The sequence below is a fragment of the Falco cherrug genome, unplaced genomic scaffold (genome assembly GCF_023634085.1).
Source record: "Falco cherrug isolate bFalChe1 unplaced genomic scaffold, bFalChe1.pri scaffold_35, whole genome shotgun sequence".
In the NCBI taxonomy this organism is placed as follows: Eukaryota; Metazoa; Chordata; class Aves; order Falconiformes; family Falconidae; genus Falco; species Falco cherrug.
Genome location: NW_026599480.1, coordinates 1,196,307 through 1,203,712, shown reverse-complemented (window position 1 = coordinate 1,203,712; position 7,406 = coordinate 1,196,307). Strand labels below are relative to the sequence as shown.

The following is a 7,406-nucleotide window of genomic DNA, read 5'->3' as shown; positions in this document are numbered from 1 at the left end:
AGGATGGTCAGGGCCGAGAGGAGACAAGCCATGGGCAGGCGAGCAGAGCCCCAGCCGACGGGTGCAGGGAGCCCACTTTTTGAAGAGAGCTCTCTGTGCCCACAGCTCCCATGTGCACCCCACAGTGCCCCGGGTACTGCCCCCACCCTAACCCCCATACAGCACCACAGCTGCCGTAGGGTCTCAGCAGCCTCCTCTCTCCACAGGCGCCTCGCTGCGAGAAAACAGGCCAACAGCAGCAGCTGACCCTTGCGCTCAGACAGCCGTCCTGCACATCCCAGCATGTACTGAGAGCCAGACCCGGCACCAGCACCCATCATCCATGCCTGGAAAACTGGACCATCTGCCACAGAGTACCAGGGAACTGGCCCCCTACCAGTTCAGCACAGCCACCAGGCTTCAGTGGTCAACCATGTATTGCTGAAGAACAGCACAAAAATAAACACAGAGCAGTAGCACAATTGCCTCGGTCTTAACAACAACAAAAGCAGGAACTTGCAAGTTGTGGGCTGTAGTCTGGGCTGAGGCATGGGGTTTCTGACAGGCCAGTCAGACATGCTCCCCACACCCATTGTATTGAAATTATGGGTGAGAGCATGTGAGGAAGTTGTGAAGAGGGTCTATACTCCCCCATCTGCAAGAGAGCCCTCGCTCACATTTGGGCTTTGAGCGGGCAGCTCTCCAAGTATAAAGCCATCACCTACCCATGCCGTCTCCCAGCCCGTCAGCCCTGGCACCCCGCTGGGAGGCTGCGTATCCATCGCCTACAGCCAGGCCTGTAAACAACATGAAGTGAGAACCACAAACAGAAGTCCTTCCTGGCACCTTCTCTGGTGGAGCTGTGTATGGGTGGTGCCATGGAGCATTTTGGCTCTGGCTGAGTGCACTGCTTTAGCTGCAGCCTCTCCGAGTGATTCTTTATAACTTAATCCTGTCAGCGAGGAGAAGCGTCCAGCTCTGCCACTGAAGGCAGCAGCCTCGAGTCACCAGGCTGCTCCCTACAGGAAGCAATCCCGACTGCCTGGATCTCGCCGCTGAGAGGCTGTATTTAAAAATGAAGTGTTTTCCAGCAAGGGAAACAAGGCTTGAGCACTCATACTCTGGCTGGTGACCCTCCCAGGCAGCTGCATGTTCCCAGTCCCTCAGCAGGACAGGTGTAGCCAGAGCCCCGTCGGAGTCAGCAGAAAAACACGCTAGCCCTATTCCTGCAGGACCTACAGACGCCGGGGCGGCTCCAGGGGGCTCTGCAAGTCGGGGTGCCCGGTGCCCGTGCCCGGGGCACCTGCCGGCGCCTCTTTCCCTCCTTAGCTCTCAGCTCCCCCCCAGGGCTGCCCCGGCCAACCCTGACTCCAGCTGCCCCGGGGCCTGGCACAGCGGGGGGCTGGAACCTCCCCACAGAACCCCCGGGCAGCCAGCAGGCAGCAGACACCCCTGTGCCAGCCCAAGGGGCATCCCTCACCCCACGGCCGGCCACAGGTCCCCTCAGCCGGGCCACAGCCCCAGCACAGGCTGTGCCTGCCCAGCCCAACATGGCTGCCAGGAGGCTGAGGGTGGGCAGTGGCAGCTCCCAGTATGCCCCGGGAACGGCCTGGCCATGGGGTGGCCCCGGGCCTACAGCTCCCAGCATGCCCCGGGAACAACCTGGCCATGGGGCGGCCCCGGGCCTACAGCTCCCAGCATGCCCCGGGGCACGCCTTCTCCCAGCAGGCCATGGGACATCCCTGCCCAGCAGTCAGGCCCTGGGAGGACACCAGCCCCCAGCCCGGGCCCTGTAGGCGCCATGGCCCCTTCCCGGGACTGCCCGAGCACAGGCCCCGGCCCCGGAGCCCCCGTGGGCAGAGACGAGGGGAAGGGAGGCACTGAGCGGCAGGGAGAGGTGGGTCAAGGCGGAGGGGTGGCCGGAGAGGGGCAGGGAGAGCGGGGGGGGCTGGGCAGGGATGGAGAAAGGACAGGGACTGACGAGGAGCGGGCAGAGGGATGCAGCGGGACAGAGACAGAGGGGCAGGGGGGTGCTGCAAGGGATGCAGGATCAGCAGCAGGAGAGAGGGCTAGGGAGAGGAGCGGAGGGGCGGGAAGGGGGACGGAGGCACAGACCAGCAGAGGCAGGGCGAGGGGACAGGATCCGTGAGCGGCTTGTGACTTTGGCAGTGGGCAGCAAAGCTGCTTCTGTGGGTCTTTCCTTTCCCCCTCTGCCCTTATCCCCTCCCCACCCTTCCCCTCGGTGAGGCTGTGTCTGTGGTGTGCCTGCTCTGGTGAAAGGAGCTCCTGCACCAGCCTGAGGGCAAAAGAAGAGGGGCAAGGAGCGAGCTTAGTTTGTCGCAGTCCTTAGTTTGCAGGTTTCATGTATCGGCCCTCTTCAGAAAACACAGCGTGTCTGTGTGTCAGTGGTGCCGGCAGATTTTTATTCTTTATAGCAATTCCTTTAAATACCGGGCTTCATGCAGAAGGTTCACACGGTGCTGTGCTTGTAGTAAACGGAATTGCTTTTATGCATGCTGCATTCTGGAGGTGGCAAGTGCCAGGTTAGAGATGAAGATGGAAATGAAAGCAAGTGACGCACACGCAGTGGTGATCCTGCCACAAGCATGCTGTGTATTGGCCTGGGAGAACGCTGCAGGGACTCTCAGAAGTCAAGGTTTTCAGTGCTGTTTCTGTGTTTGATACCCAAGGGATGGCTTCCCTCTGCATGCGTTTCTGGGCAGGCGTGTGCGTGGAACATAGGGGTGTCTCTGTGCCGTAAGTGGGACTGATGGCAGCTTTTCATTTCATTCCAACTCAAAAGTAAAGAAAGATTGTACCTGCAAAAGAATTCAAACAGCCGTCTTTGTTTCCCAGAGCGAGCATACAAGCATGGGGGAGCGGTTTGCAGGTTCAGAACTTCAGCCAGCTCTGGATGGTAAACCCTCAGGAGAGGAAAGAGAAGCCCCACTTTTTTAACTACAGCTCTGCTTCCCTTAATGTGTCTTCTTGTTAGATTGTGTCGGTAGTCAGATTAAAAGCACATGATTAAACTGTGCTTGTTCATGAAGATATTTGAGGGTTATTTACTGCCTTAAATCCTCTTACGAGTGGGGCACTCTGTTGCCCTGTGGGCAGTACAATGTCGTGACTGGTAATTTTCCTTTTCTTGCCTAGTGTACGGATGCATTTCTGAAGGCGAGTGTTGGGTCTTATTGGCGCCGCACAAGAAACCAACGTGTGAAACCCAGACATTCACTGTTAGAAACAGGAAGAAGCTATGGGCCCTTGCTTCAGATTCTGCAAAAGATGTACCAAGGCTGAGGAAAGTGGCAAAAAGGGAAGAAATGCCGTAGCATAACTTTGGGATGGCAGGTGAGGTTTCCATCAGTGTTCCTCAAACGTAGCAGCCTCATTTGGTTTGCGGATGTGGTATTGAACTCAAACTGCGAGACTGGTTTCCTTTATTGCGGGTGGTACTGTAGCGCACGTACCTTTCATGTCCCAAGGAAGTTGCCAAGGCTGTAGTTAACCTTCCGCAGAACCACCTCAAATTTTCCGTAGCGCGTGATTTCCTTCAACAGTCAAGTCCAGGTCTGTGGCATACAATAACCCCTACCCCGTTTGGGATCTGGATGTGGTTGATTTTTAATTCAGACTTATCTGCTGTTAGAGATGTTTGGGTTTTGGTCCAAATAGGGAAATGCTGATTGTGTGCATTCTTTTGCTTTTTCCATAGTGTTGTTCCATGTTTAGTCATTTGTTCCTTACAAAAATAATGTATGGGTGTCTATGAAGCTGGAGGTGTTTACGTTCTTGTGGCTGAATGTAGCAGTGGAGCTATCTTGCTGTATTTAAAGCAAGAGCAGCTTAATGTAACTTCACTTAAAATCTGGTCTTGGTAGGCAAATCCTACCCTGATAAGCATTTAAAACAAGCAAACAAAAAATTCAAATCTGTGACAAGGTATAGGTGGAGCACCTGAACTGGTGCAAGGCAGCAATTCTCTCGCTGATACCCACACATTGCAGGTTGCCATCACGACCTTGAAATAGTGCACCATTAATGTTAACTACTAGCAGCGACCTTGAAATAGTGCACCATTAATGTTAACTACTAGCAGCTTGTGAACCTAACAGTCAAGGTAGAAAATAATTTCCCACTGCCACCTTTTTTTAATTTTCTTTTATGTTTTAAAGTGTCTGATTTGATACTTTCTGATGTATTTGAAACCTGTGTCATATCCTACGTAGTTTGTGACAAGTGTGTGGCAGATGGGACTTTTCTGCTTGGAGAGGTGGTGAGATGGAGAGTGGAGAATGGTTATATGGCACAAGCGCAGAAGTATAAAAAGGGATTAAGAGGCTTGTGTACCTTGCTGCCAGTTCAGTGGCATGAGAATTCCTGTAACGACAAATTCCTTCTGGCTCTGAAGGAAGGAACGTGCCAGCCTGCTGAGTTTCCAACCAGAGCAACACTAGCAACGGATGTTGTTCCCAAATGGTGAGGTGGTTGTAAGCTTCATCAGTAGTAGAAGCTGTGGAGAAAGTCAGGAATCGTCTGCCGTTCTGCAAGTCAAGTGCTTGGCTCTTTTGTCACTAGTGTTGATTTAAGGGTGCATCGCTTATAAAGAGCACTTGACCTTTGTAATTCTTCATACTGCTAAGTTCTGGGTGCCATCAGAGAACCACTGTGCTGTGAAGGCCCTGTAAACATACGGCGATGTTTGTGTTTATCCATTTTGCCTTCCCTTAGATGATGTTATTTTGTCATTTGAAACCTTAGTGGCAGGATTTGGGGCTTTATCCTGATCAGGCATCTAAGGGCCAGCTCTCGGCTGCAGCTGCAGCAGAAGTGTTCAGGTGGTTTGAGCACCAAATGAAACTTCCACTTGGCTGTCATTTTGGCTTTTCCCTTCCTCTTTAAAATTTATATTTTAATTAAGAGTTTTAAGTATTTGGCTTCCTTACAGAAAAAACCCCCAGTGCTATCCTTGTCCTGTTATGATAAGGCCCTAATCTGGAGGGCAGAAAGCGGAGACCACCAGGAAGATGTTGAGAGGAAGGGGAAGAATGTTAGAGCCATGAGTTGGGTGTTCTGAGATCTGAGGAGATGGAAAAGGTGCCTCCCAGGTAGCTAAAGGGAAGCACAGGAGAGCAGCTGGGAGCCAGAAGTGTGGTGTGGGCATATGGAAGTGCTACGCTGTGGTGTGTTAGGCAAATTATTTTTAGGAACTTTCACATTTGTTGTCATTTCCCAGGCTCCTGAGGTGCAGGAATCTGGAGGCAAGAAGCTGCCAGCATCAACTACGTGGAAAATGAACACTTCTATCTCCATTTCACTTTCCTCACTTCTGTGTTGCGGTGGCAGGGCAGTACAGACCCTGACCCGGACCCGGACCCTGACCCTGACCCTGCGAGTACGCAGGCAGCTTGTGTGGCCAGTGCCGGTGTGGTTCTGGCACAGAGGATCAAGCGCTTCCTGCTTCAGAGCTGTCAGGCTGACACTCTTCAGCACTCAATGAAGCTCTAAATTACAGCTAAAGGAGGACAGAAATTTTGCTTCAGAGCTTGATAATGTCGTTCTGATCCATCCTTTTGCTTGTTCAGTGGCTACAGAAGGGAACCACTGCCTTGGTAGGGGCATCCATTGAGTTCTTCGTGTGTGATATTAGAGGATCATTGTGTCTGTTTACGCATGAGACCATTACAGCAGGTGTTTTGAAGATGTTCACGTGTGGTACATAAAACCTTTGCCAGTAAAACAGTAAATCCACGCAGTGGGGTCTAAAGCACACAGATCCAGTGCGATCCTCCAAAGAGCTTTGAAAGTGTCTCCCCAAGGGTACAGACCTGGCTGTTGGTGATTCTGTTGAACTGCCAGTTGCTTGGTTGAAGTTGCTATGTCAGAAGTCATCTTCTGGGGGCCGAATGCTGCAAATGGTAGAATGTTTAAGGAAGCAAATGAATAACCTTCAGACTTGATTTTACTCTTTTAACAGATTGTACACAAATGGGAGGCCTGAGCAGGCTGCCTTTAGCAGGGGAACGTGACCTGACTGCACAGGAGGCAAGGAACTCCCTTCTCTCGCTGACCATGAGCCCTCAGTTTCAAGGCAGATGTGAAGAGGAATATTTGACCCGTGGGAAATGCAACTTCAGATACGTAAGCCAGGTGGGACTGCCATGTGAGCCCTGTGATAGGAGCCGTGTATCCCAACCGTGAACGTAGAGGCTGGGCCCAGTTTTTAGCTTGGTTCAATATGAGCTCTGCTGACTGATTCTGTGATCAAGAGCAGGCAAGTCTGCCCCCTGAGAGGATGTTGTCGTGGGTGGAAGGGTTGAAGTGCAGTGACTGCGTCAACAAACAGGTGGTTTGAAAAGTCTTTTGGGCAAGGATCTGGTACGCTGGTGTAATGCCTTTTCCCTTTACAAAGGTGTCCAGTAAACACAAGTGTTCCTGCATGTGTCCAGTAGCGCAGAGACCTCTGTACTTTCTTTGGACTGATTGTTGTGTAAGATCTGGGGGTTTTGGGACAGTTCTGAAAATTGTTCAGAAGGTGTCTTGAATGTTGGGTGAAATGGGTCATCACTTCCATAAACCTCTAGCCTGTAAAGAAGAGCCATGGATGTAAGGAGATTTTCTTTTTTTCTCTCCTTATTGTTACTGGGAGGAAAAGCAGTGATTAACTATTGACCTGTGATACCCCCAGGTGCAGACTGTGCAGTGCGTTTGAGGTGGATCGCTCCTGTACTGCCAAGACTGAGCCCAGACTCCTCGATGCTTTGCACACTGGCACTGGAAGTCCTTGTGCAGCTGTGGGTACTGGCTTTCTGTGCTGCAGTGTGAAAAACACAAAACACCGGGGTTGGGGTTTGCAGAGAAGTGGGAAAAAGTTGATTATTTTGTGCTAGGAAGAGAATGTCCTGTAGTTTTCAGACTTTGCACCTCTCCACTTGGAATTTAAAAGCTGCTTTTAACTCTGCTGCTATGTTTCAGTGGGCGGGAAGGTGTCCGGTTGTCACAGATGATGCGTCCCATCAAGAAGGATCTTTCCCTTCTGAGTTGAGCTTTCTTTGCTTGGCGTGGAAAGTGCCTTAAGCTGAACGATTTCAGATGGCAGTGAAGGAATTACATCGACATGGGGATTTAGCAACAAACCCAAAGGTATGTCGTCTTACATTTCAGTATATGATTTTTTAAAATCAGGATTTGCTGGGTTTTGAGCAGGAGACCCATTTTGCATGTGCCTACATAAACCCCATTTTCATGGATAGATGCATGCAGTATGTTTTGTGATGTGATACTCAATTACGTATAAGCTGTTCTATGCTGTGCTCTTCTGGGCTTGTCGTAGTCCTTTGAAACACAGCCCTGTGCATCAAGGGGGCAAGCTGTGTCACCTGCTTTCCCCCACAACATAGAGCAATGTAACTGTCATAAATACA

The 7,406-nt window shown here is 51.3% G+C and overlaps 1 long non-coding RNA gene across 1 annotated transcript; it reads left to right on the top strand.

The window, feature by feature from the left end:
• The first annotated feature begins 1,748 nt into the window (after window positions 1-1,748).
• On the top strand, window positions 1,749-7,115 carry LOC129735113 (uncharacterized). The gene is made up of 3 exons (XR_008730566.1): window positions 1,749-1,876; window positions 3,136-3,333; window positions 5,960-7,115. It is a non-coding gene; the product is annotated as an uncharacterized LOC129735113 (long non-coding RNA).
• Window positions 7,116-7,406: the final 291 nt, after the last annotated feature.